Genomic DNA, 11202 nt, shown 5'->3' on the forward strand with positions numbered 1-11202 from the left:
TACCTCTTGTTCTTTTTGCTGAGGTGATTTCTTTCGTCTTGTCATTTTGTCCAGAGGAGAATAGATGAATGAGAGAACAAAATGCTAACAGGTTTACAACGTCCCCAGCAAATATACTGTATACAAATCAGAAAAGACCTGAAACCAGGGGAAAAGAAAGGGAAAGAAAGAAAAAAGAAAGAGAAAAAAAGAAGGAAAAAAAAAGGATAAAAACAAAAACAGAACAATACAAAAAAAGCAGAATGTGATCAAATATGGTCAGGCTAGTGCATAGATCAGTGCCACACACTAGATTTTGGGCGTATTTTGGTCTGTTAGAAAAAAGTGCCTCCTAAAATTTTAAAGGAAGAAAGACATATATGTACAAAATAAGGGTTGATACAATGAAGGGATGGAAGATGACTGTAAAGATGAAAATTATAAAAGATTTTATAAAAGGACTTGGTAAGATAAGTTGTTTGAAAAAAGAAAGAAGATTTAAGAAAAAAAAAAAGGAAAAAGGGAGAGAATGTGATCAGGCAGGAGACTAGAACAAAGCCATACACTAGTGATTTAGGGTATATATATATATATTTTTTAAAGATTTTATTTATTTATTAGACAGAGAGAGACATAGCGAGAGCAGGAACACAAGCAGGGGGAGTGGGAGAGGGAGAAGCAGGCTTCCCGCTGAGCAAGGAGCCCGATGTGGGACTCGATCCCAGGACCCTGGAATCATGACCTGAGCCGAAGGCAGACGCCCAACGACTGAGCCACCCAGGCGCCCTAGGGTATATTTTGATCTGTTAGAAGAAACTGTACCCCAAAATTTTAAAGAGAGAACAACTTATATATATATGCCAAAAATAAGGGTAACTACTATGAAGGGATAAAATATGACTCTAAAAATGAAAAATAAAAAATGTTTTGTTTTTTTTTTTTAAAAAGGGATTGATAAGATGTTGGTTGAAAAAGGGAAAAAGAAAAATAAAAAAAAACAGTCAACAAAAATTAACTTTGATGAAATAATGGATCATGGTAAAAAAAAAAAAAAAAAAGCCATGAATCTATGTGCAGTATTCCCCTAGCGCTGGAGTTCTCCCATTCTCCTTGATCGATCAACTTGGTCTTGGCTTGCTGGCTGTTTGTGCTGATCTTCTGGGGGAGGGGCCTGTTGCTGTGGTTTCCAAATGTCTTTGCCAGAGGCGGAATTGCCCCGCCCTTGTCGGTCCGGGCTAAGGAAGCTGCTCCGGTTTGCTCTCAGGAGCTTTTGTTCCCTGCAAGCTCTTGGTACAGCTTTGGAGGACCAGGGCAGAAATGGTGGCCTCCCAATCTCCACCCGGAGGAGCTGAGAACTCGGGGCCCCGCTCCTCAGTGTGCCCCCAGAGAAAAGCAGTCACTTCTGTGTCCCCGGTCTCCGGCCGCACTCCGTGCTCACCTGGCCTGTGATCGAGCTTTGCTATCTCTGGCACCCGACCCCGTGTGGAGTCTCCAAACCCAGCAGATCCCTGCAGTGCGTTCCCGCACCGCTCCTCCCCGGGAAGGAAGGGGAGTCTCCCCGGATCTGCTGCTTGTTGGGTCCCTGCTGGGGGAGCCGTGCCCCGACTGGGGCGCAGATCACAGTTTATGGCAACCCCGAGCTGAGAGCCCGCGACTCTGCTCCGTCTCTGCAGCCGGCTTCCCCGCTCTGATACCTGGGAGCTCTGGCGCACTCAGGCACCCCTGGTCTCTCTGTGGCCCCAAGGGTCCTGAGACCACACTGTCCCGGGAGGATTCCACCCCCCGCTTAGCCACTGCAGCGACGTCCCTCCGCCGAGCCAACTTCTAAAAGGTCCGATTTTGTGCTCCGCGGCTCTAGCACTTGCCAGAAGCGGCCGATGGAGGCCCCTCCCCCGCCGTCTATCCTCCCGAATATCGCCTCGGATTCACTTCTCCGCACGCCCTACCTTCCAGTAAGTGGTCGCTTCTCTGTTCAGAGAGTTGTTGCTACTCTCCTGTTCGATCTCCTGTTGAGTTCGTAGGTGTTCAGAATGGTTTGATCCCTATTCAGCTGAATTCTTGAGACCAGACGAAATCTAGGTCTCCTACTCCTCCGCCCTTTCATTGTATTATTAACGTACCTAAAAAACAAACAAATGGGGCGCCTGGATGGCTCAGTTGGTTAAGTGTCTGCCTTTGGCTCAAGTCATGATCCCGGGATCCTGGGATCGAGTCCTGTGTCAGGCTCCTTGCTCAGTGGGAAGCCTGCTTCTCCCTCTGCCTGCCACTCACCCTGCTTGTGCGTCCGCGCGTGCTCTCTCTCTCTGACAAATAAATAAGATAAAATCTTTAAACAAACACTTTCAATGGCTTCTAATTTCTTACAACATGAACATCTACATCTATAGCCTGTCATTCAGGGGACTCCAGGATCTGGCTCCAATCAGGCTTTTCAATTTTACCTCCTAAAATTCCTTTTATACACACTGATCATAGTCTTCTTGAGTTACAGCCATACCACTATTATTCCCTTCATGAAATTTCCTCACAGACTTGCCTTCATTTTCTGTCAGTCTCGTCTGTGTTGCTTCCAAACCATCTATCACAGCCATGCTCAAATATTTCATCTATGGATCTTTCCCCAAATCCCTTAACTAGAAGTACTCTATTTGTTGACATTTGTTGGTAGGTAAAATATACTACCAGTTTATAATAAAATTTGTGTTATGGGAGGTGGTGATGAGTGAACATTAGCAAGCATGTTTTGAAATTGGTTTTGTGAGGAAACATGTATTATTTGGTTTATGTAAAAACCGAATACTATAATCAGCAGGAAGGCATAAATTCTGGGTAAACAGAACTTTTAACCCTTAGCCCTGAAAAACGGAAATCATTTCAAAAGAAATGTTTTGGTGTCATGGAATACTGACGTGTGGTGGCAGGTACACAGTAAATTTCCTGACAATTGGAAATCACACAGTACAGTAAAAGCAATGTTACTACAGTATTTCAGTGAGTGTTTTAACTAAATATGAAACCACAATGAACGTAAATGTGGCTGAATTACTGTATAGATAGCTAAAGTATATGTAGAAAAAAATATTTCTTTAAGAACCAGAACAAAATATAAAGCACAATAACAAACTTGAACAAATTTCAAGATCATGTTGATGAACGAAGCAAGTATTTGTCGGGCACCTGGGTGGCTTAGTCGGTTGAGCGTCAGACTCTTGATTTCAGCTCAGGTCATGATCTCGGGGTTGTGGGACTGTTCAGAGTCGGGCTCTGAGCTCAGCACAGAGTCTCCTTGTCCTCCCCCCCGCCCCGCTCCTCCGCTGGCTTACACTCTCTCTCTCACACTCAAATAAAGAAATAAAATTTTTAAAAAACAAATAAATAAATGAAGCAAGTATTTGTTCAATATTAGCACCTAGTGGAAAACTGTAAAGAGAATTAAGTAAATACATTAGCTTATACATGATGTTACGGTAATGCCTTTGTTGCATTTAGTTATGGTTTATGTTGGCGATAAATTTAAATATGAAATGTTTGGAGAATAAATGAAACACGACATTGGATCAGCCTGTGGTCTGTGGTCTTTATATTGTAGCTAAGAAAGATGCACAAAGATGCAAATGCAAAAACTGCAGTTTTATCTCCCTTCTCTGAACACTCACTGTCCTAAACATCTTGCTTCTTGTACCCACCTCAGCTTATTATAGCTCCACTGAACTCCACTGGACTACAAGATTCTTGAGAGTAAGCGCTATGTTGATTCAGCTTTATATCTTCATAATTATTTGCACATGGATGAATGAAGGAAGAAGCGATCCACCGAAAAGACAATTGGGACAAATAGAAGGAAATGTAAAGGCTGATCCTATGGACCAGGGAGAAAAGAGAATTGATGATAGGCTGAGAGAAGAGCATGTGAGAAAGGCATCAAAGTGTGAGAAGCACATTCTGCCTATGGAGAAACTGTGAGAAAAGAAGCTGACCCGGTCAAAGCCAAATCATGAAAAACCCACAGGTCATGCGAAAGAGTTTGGACTTCATTCTTTAGGCAATGGGAAATCATTCAAGGAAGTGAAAAGACAAGACTTGTATTTTAGAAAGATCATTCTGGCGCCATAGAAGTTGGCTCGGAGTGTGAGAGAGGGGTAGACATGCGACAGTGGGGCCAGCGGGGGCAATTAGAAGGAGGCTGTTACGGGTTTTCGGACAAGACATGCCTGGGGTTGGTCTTAAAGCCAAAACAATGGGAATGAAGCAAAGGGGAGGGATCTGACAAATATCTGGAAGTTTTAAGCAATCGGAGCTGGTGATTGTACATAGACAGTGAAAGAGAGAATCTAGGACAACTCTTAGATATTTGAGTGGCGGTGCCATCCATGACAGCAGGGCTTTAGGAAAGATAATGGATTCTGTTCTGGGACCTGAGAGGTGGGAAAGTAATGGGGCTCGTAAAGCAAATAGAAGAAATTCGATTCAAGAGGTAGCTGGAGAACCAAGAGAGTTGTTTATAGTACTGTACTTTCACTGTGCTTTATCTTTTCATAGCTAGGGCCATTATTCTTTCCTTCTAATCATTTGTTCAGGCTTTCAGAACCTTTTAATATTCATACTGTATGTGGAAGAGCCCAAAAGAATCCTCTATTTTCCCTTATATATAAGGATCCCTTGATCTAGTGTATGTTTTACTGATCCTGCAGAGCCCCTCCTCATCATAACTACTCCAAGGGTAAAATTTAAGAAGAGACCTAGTGGGCCGCTAGGTCATTCTAACAGGAAATTACTTTTCAACATATAATAAGAACATCTTGGGCATTCCAGAACCCTCAAAGAATAACACTTCCCTTATATTTTTTGCATCAAATTGTGAATGAGACTTTTTGGTGACCAGCAGTATAAAACTTTATAAAACTGAAGCTGTAAATTCTTAAGTACTAGTAGAATCCCTGAAGATAATATTTTCATAGGCAAAAGACATCATGCTCCTTTAAAAAAAAATGAATCTCTACTTTTCTACAGCAGTACATTGTCCTTCAAAACAGAGTGGGGTGCCTGGGTGGCTCAGTTGGTTAAGTGTCTGCCTTAGGTCATGATCTCAGGGTTCCAGGATGGGGCCCCGCATCAGGCTCCCTGCTCAGCGGGGAGTCTGCTTCTCCCTCTTCCTCTACCCTTCCCTCCCTCACCAGCCCCTCTGCTCGTGCTTTCTCTCTCTCTCAAATAAATAAATAAAATCTTAAAAAAAAACCAAAACAGAATTATTTCTAAGGGCAGGACTACAAAGGTAGCAAAGGTAGTTGATGTTTAAAATTTAAAAAGGAAAGGGACGCCTGGGTGGCTCGATCGTTAAGCATCTGCCTTCGGCTCAGGTCATGAGCTCAGGGTCCTGGGATCAAGCCCCTCATCGGGCTCCTTGCTCCATGGGAAGCCTGCTTCTCCCTCTCCCACAGCCCCCTGCTTGTGTTCCCTCTCTCGCTGTGTTTCTCTCTGTAAAATAAATAATTAAACTCTTTAAAAAAATTTAAAAAAGAGAAAGGAAAAAACACTTTTGTTTAACTGAATATCGAACTGTTTCTCCATTCAAAAACAAAAGTACCTGCTTTAAAAAATGAAATAAATATGATAAACTCACAACCAACATAAAACAGCTCACTGTCTCAAATAATTTACTTATCTTATTAAAGATAAATTTATATCCATGGGGGGCATAAGTAAATTTTTTACATAAGTAAAAATTGGGGGACATCTTACCCCATACTTCCCCTTACCAGCACAAACTTTAAAAAGTAACTTTGTTCATTGTTCAATGTGTTTCTAACAAAAAAAAGAGCTCTTTTCTTTGTAAGGTACCTTCTTGTAGTGCTCAAATGTCAATTGTAACCTTGCTGAAATCAGCATGTTACATGCTGACTCTTTCTTCACTGTCAAAGAGTAATTTTTAAATGCACTCATTTCACTCATAATACTTGCAATCTTGAAATGGTCAGGATCACTCACAAATTTCAAAACCCAATGGGTTAAAATGGCTAACAGACATATACGTGAGAATCATTTATTTTTACCAGTGATATGAAACCACGTCTGGGGCCATACAAGTCATCTCAAATTGTACCAACTTGATGCATAACATCTCTTAATGCAGAAAGTGAAAAGCTTTAAACTGTAGGAGAATTGCTAAATTTCAGACAACACATATTTACACTGGAATCTATCCCCAAACCCTGGAACAGATACTCAAATTATCTATGACACATAGGCCAGAATTTAAGCATTTGAATTCTCAACACAGAGCTCTTCTTACAGAGATGACAAATGAATTCACAGCTGCCAAATTTTATGATTCAGTCAGAAGATGATTTGTTGAAAATTTTTTCCATGATCTCAACATCTTCAGACTTTAGAGAGTGAATGGCTGGAAGTTGAAGAAATAAGAAGTAGTGTAATAACTAAAATATGAAATACTTCAAAATCTACTTTTAAGAACCAGCACAGTAACTTGAATTCTTGGTACTCTAATTCTGAGATGTGCAGGTAGAATTTACGGACTTTTATTTTTTTTTGTTTTGGTTTCTGAGTAATTATGGATGTCCACAGGATAGTTTGGCTGTTCTGTGTTTCAATAGACGTTTGTATAATATTTTTCGCTTGTTCTTCATGGTGAATATTTTTTCTTGCAAATGTTACTGGGGATCACTCTGACAATGAAGGAAGAAATTCTGTATTTCAGAGGCTCACTAGGAAAAAAGTCCCACAAATATTCAGCATCTTCTGTATTTCAGGCACTGTACTGGGTGTTTTCACTTTTACTTACTCGAAATGCCTCAATTTGTGTCAATTCCAAATACAGGCAGTGTATTAGTTTTCTACTGGTATGTAACAAATTAAACAAATTACCACAAATTAGCAGCTTAAAACACCTGGCATTATTTAGGTCACTGTTTTATAGGTCAGAAATGTGGTCATGGTGTGACTGGATTTTCTGCTGAGTATTTTTTTTTAATTTTTTTTTTAAGATTTTATTTATTTATTTGACAGAGACACAGCGAGAGCAGGAACACAAGCAGGGGGAGTGGGAGAGGGAGAAGCAGGCTTCCTGCGGAGCAGGGAGCCTGATGCGGGGCTCTATCCCAGGACTCTGGGATCATGACCTGAGCCGAAGGCAGACGCTTAACAACTGAGCCACGCAGGTGCCCCTCTGCTCAGAGTCTTAAGTAATTAAAATGGAGATGTTGGTCAGGCTGTGTTCTCATCTGGACCTCAGGGTCCTCTTCCAAGCAGAATTCAATTCCTGTGACTATAGAAATGAGGCTTGCATTTCCTTGCTGGCTGTCAGCAGGGAGCTACTCTCAGTTCATGGGGACCTCCTGCATTCTTTGCCATATGGCCCCCTCCATCTTTAAAGCCAGCAGTGGAGAATCTACCTTGGGCTGAACACTCTCCACACTTCAGATCTCTCAAGGAAGGTCCTAGTCCCTTTTATAGACTCACCTGATTAGGTTAGGATATCTGATTATCTAGGATAATCTCCCTGTTCTAAAGTTAACTGATTTGAGATCTTAATTATATCCGCAACATCCCTTCACAGCAACATGTAGATTAATGTTTGGCTGAATAACTGGGAGAAAAGATGTGTACACCAGTGGATAGGGAGTCTTGGGGACAATCTTAGAATCCTGCTTATCACTCTTACAAGAATGTAATAAAAGTGTCTGCTAGGTTGTATTCTCATCTGGAGGTTTGACTGGGGAAGAATGTGCTTCCAAACTGACTCAGGTTGTTAGGATCCATTTCCTTGTGGCTGGCTGTATGACTGAGGACCTTGGATTTTTGTTAACTGTTGGCTAGGCACCACTCACCAGTGTTAGAGGCTACCCATCTCTCCCTGCCATGTAACCTTCTCCATAGGCAATTCACAACAGGGCTGTTTGCTTCTTGAAGGCCAGTAGGAGAATACCTTTCTCCAGTCTGTTAAAACAGAGTCTTCTACGATGTAATCTAATCATGGGAGTGACATTACCTTTCCCATATTCTTTTGCTTTGGTGCAAGTTACAGCTTTTGTCCAACACTTAAAGGAAGGAAGTTATGCAAAGATCTGATTCACTGAGAGTCACCTTATGGTGTGTCTGCCAGAGAAAGTACACTCAGAATGACTATGGAAGAAGTTCAAATCAAAATGGTTTTCAGTTTGTTTGAGTTCAGTGAACAGGGCCTGGGGTAGTGAGGGCAACTTTAGGTATGTTGAGTATACAGTAGTTGCCACTAGAATGTCAATCCAAATGGATAAAAGGATGTCCTATCTTCAGACCCCAGACCAATGTCAGATTGTGTCGGTTTGAATCCCAGCTCAGTCATGGATTAACTTTACTTCTGTGCCTCAGTTTTCTCCTCTGAAAAATGAAGATGATAGTATGCCCACTTAAGGCTCATTATGAGGATTAAGAAGACACCATTTAAAATGGAGCCTGACATACAGTAAGTGCTCAGTAAGTATTAGACATTATTTTATATTCCTTATTCCCCTCTTGGTGATCTATAGTGCATCTGTCATTCATAAATTTATCTAAATCTAAATTCTTAATCCCGTGTATTTTGTATGATACAAGGATTTTGGTATACCCTGTCCAATCTCCTCAACTTTAAGGGCTCTTCCTTACTTCTTTTCATGGATTTGATGAGGTTGTCCACATTGATTCTTGGTTCACATATCATGGTGCTGATTATACTTTAACAGACATGTTTCATTTGCAAACTATTAATAAGTCTACTGAGGGAAGGAAATTTTAATGTAAATTTCATTTAACATATTTGAATTTTTGTGTTGTATTCTTCAGTTGACATTGAGTGGTAGATTACAGGTAAGAGCTGATAAAATCTGGTGAGTGCTGGTAGTTAAAAAAAGAAAAAATATATACAGTTTGTAGTGGTAGGTAAAGAGCTGTGTGTTGGGATGCTCACACACACAGCCAAACATCCTGGGAATTTACACAGTCTGTATGTTGGGGGGAAGCTTCAAATTTACCGAATTAAACTGAGTAGCATCAGTTCTGTGCTCAGCTCTACACCAAACTATCTACAGGAACAAAAGTGAGATAAGCCTCATTTCCTATTCTGGGGCTTATAGTGTTGCTAAGGAAATAAAGCTCATACATATTGGACAGACATAATATAAGATTGCATGGGATTGCATTAAAATGAGATAAATGAGTAAATGGGTATGAGTGATATAGGATCTCAAAGGAAGGAGGATCAGGGAGGGTTTCCTACAGGGAGGCTTGAGATTGGTTTGGATTACAAGTAGAATTTGGATTACTGAAATGAGAGGTTATCATTGTTCTCATTTTGTCACAGCAGACCTTAGGGTAACAGGGATTAAAATACCCATTTGAAACATGGAAAACAAAATGCCAAAATACGAAGTGACATGATCCATGTGTTAACATAGGATCCTGTTGTCTAGTTTTTTTGTTTTAAACAGAAAACCCTACCATTAATTTTTTTTAATATCTCACAACTTGAAAAAATGTGAGTAGCCTTACATGTGATTACACGTGAATATCAGAGACAACAAAACAGGATATTAATTTCTTGTCTAATTAAAAGATGTCACAAAGTATAAAATGCTCCATCTTGTCTTACAGTTACATAAGTTGAAAAAGTACTTTCAGGTCTCCACTTTCTTTAGATTCCCACAACAAATCTTTGACTAGAAAGCATGGTCATTTATAGCTACGTACATTCTATGTAATAACCTATCTACAAACTCATATTTCATTCTGTGTAACGGGAGAATCTATTTTAAATGGCTACTTATAAATCACATTAAATCATACAGGCAACATTATTAGTTGAGAAAGCTAGTAATTGAATGTTATTATTCAATTGTTTATGACCTTATCATTTTTCAGAGTCTCTCAGAAACCAATTTTCTACCGTGAGCTATTGGGGTAAGTAGAAAGATAGTTAGAAATTCTTATAAGCTGAAGTTTACTTCTCCCAATCATAAATTCTTTATTTAGTAAATACAAGTTCATCTCATGCTTGTAAAGCAGGGCACTACACTTCTTTTCAGCTATTTTAGTACATCTTGAATGTGTTTCCTTTTTAACTGGAAAAAGAATTGTGCTCATAAATTCTCCCTGAACTCCTGAAAGTCACAGTGAGCACTGCCTACAGGGAATCCATTCCAGTAGATGGCCCTGGGATCAATATTGATAGTGACATTGAATAAATGGGTTGGATCTTCCCTTTTAAACACTCAAGGCTACAAGTAATGCAATCTCAAAGAAACAGATGAGGAAAAATAGGTGTGGGGGTGGGGAATCCAGACTTATGTCTTACTGCACCAGAAAATAGATTAATATCATTTGAAACCTCTATCTTATTTTCAAGTCAGACAGGAGAGAGGGATGGGGGCCTCCCACATTCACTTTAAAATAGCTAGAACCTGAGGATTGCTTGTCTGTTTGTTTTACTCCAGGGTATGTGCTACCCGAAGGTACCTAGGTAAGGGGGCAAGTGGGGTTAAATTCAGTTCTCACTTAGCTTGCCAATCTATGTGACTACACGGGAATATATCTGCTTGGATGAATTGGCATCCTTCTAGTAGATGGCTCTACTGAAGGCCACCCTATTGGTACCCAAGCAAATGTACTAGTTGTACCTGGAGAATTTGAATGTGATAAATGTCTTCGCTCTGCTTATTCTAGTTAAAAGTGCATGCCTTCCTTTCTCTGTGTGAAGACCGTGTGAAGAAGAAGAAAATTTTCAACTCATGAAGACAACTTTCAACTCTCTTCAGTAGAGAAAAATATTCCAGCTTCATAAAAGGCTATTGTTTGTTAATTCTACCCTTTTGTCATGACATTTAAAAAAAATATTTAGCTATGAGATAAAATACAATGTCACCAATCCCTTACATGAATTCTTATCACCTACTAAAGAGTTCTACGGTGTGACTCCCAAACACACGTTGTAATTCTATAGTTTACGTTTTACCCCAAACTCAGGAAGCAAGCTCTTCTTTATTTCCTCTGCCCTTCAAAATTCCTCTTCCTCCATGTTTCAAAGTTCAGCACAAGGTTTACCTTTTCCAAGAACCATTTCATTTTTCTCTCTTCTATGCTAGAATATTCCTCTACTCTATCTGTTCATCCCCAAAACATACAGTTGGGTTGACACAGCCCAGACTCCAGGCTGTAGCAAAAGACCTCATAACTCCTAAGCAGAGTGGCTTG

The 11202-nt window shown here is 40.2% G+C and overlaps 1 long non-coding RNA gene across 1 annotated transcript in view; it reads left to right on the forward strand.

Annotated features, from left to right (window-relative positions):
* Positions 1 to 10850, forward strand: part of LOC112830144 (uncharacterized) — a 40670-nt gene extending 29820 nt beyond the window's left edge. The window contains exons 2-4 of the long non-coding RNA XR_012373981.1: positions 8347 to 8451; positions 9874 to 9912; positions 10675 to 10850. This is a non-coding gene — a long non-coding RNA (uncharacterized lncRNA). The remainder of the gene's footprint in view (positions 1 to 8346; positions 8452 to 9873; positions 9913 to 10674) is intronic.
* The last annotated feature ends 352 nt before the right edge of the window (positions 10851 to 11202 follow it).

The sequence above is a fragment of the Callorhinus ursinus genome, unplaced genomic scaffold (genome assembly GCF_003265705.2).
Source record: "Callorhinus ursinus isolate GAN/ISIS: 27379988/994484 unplaced genomic scaffold, GSC_fseal_2.0 scaffold27, whole genome shotgun sequence".
NCBI classification, from domain to species: domain Eukaryota; kingdom Metazoa; phylum Chordata; class Mammalia; order Carnivora; family Otariidae; genus Callorhinus; species Callorhinus ursinus.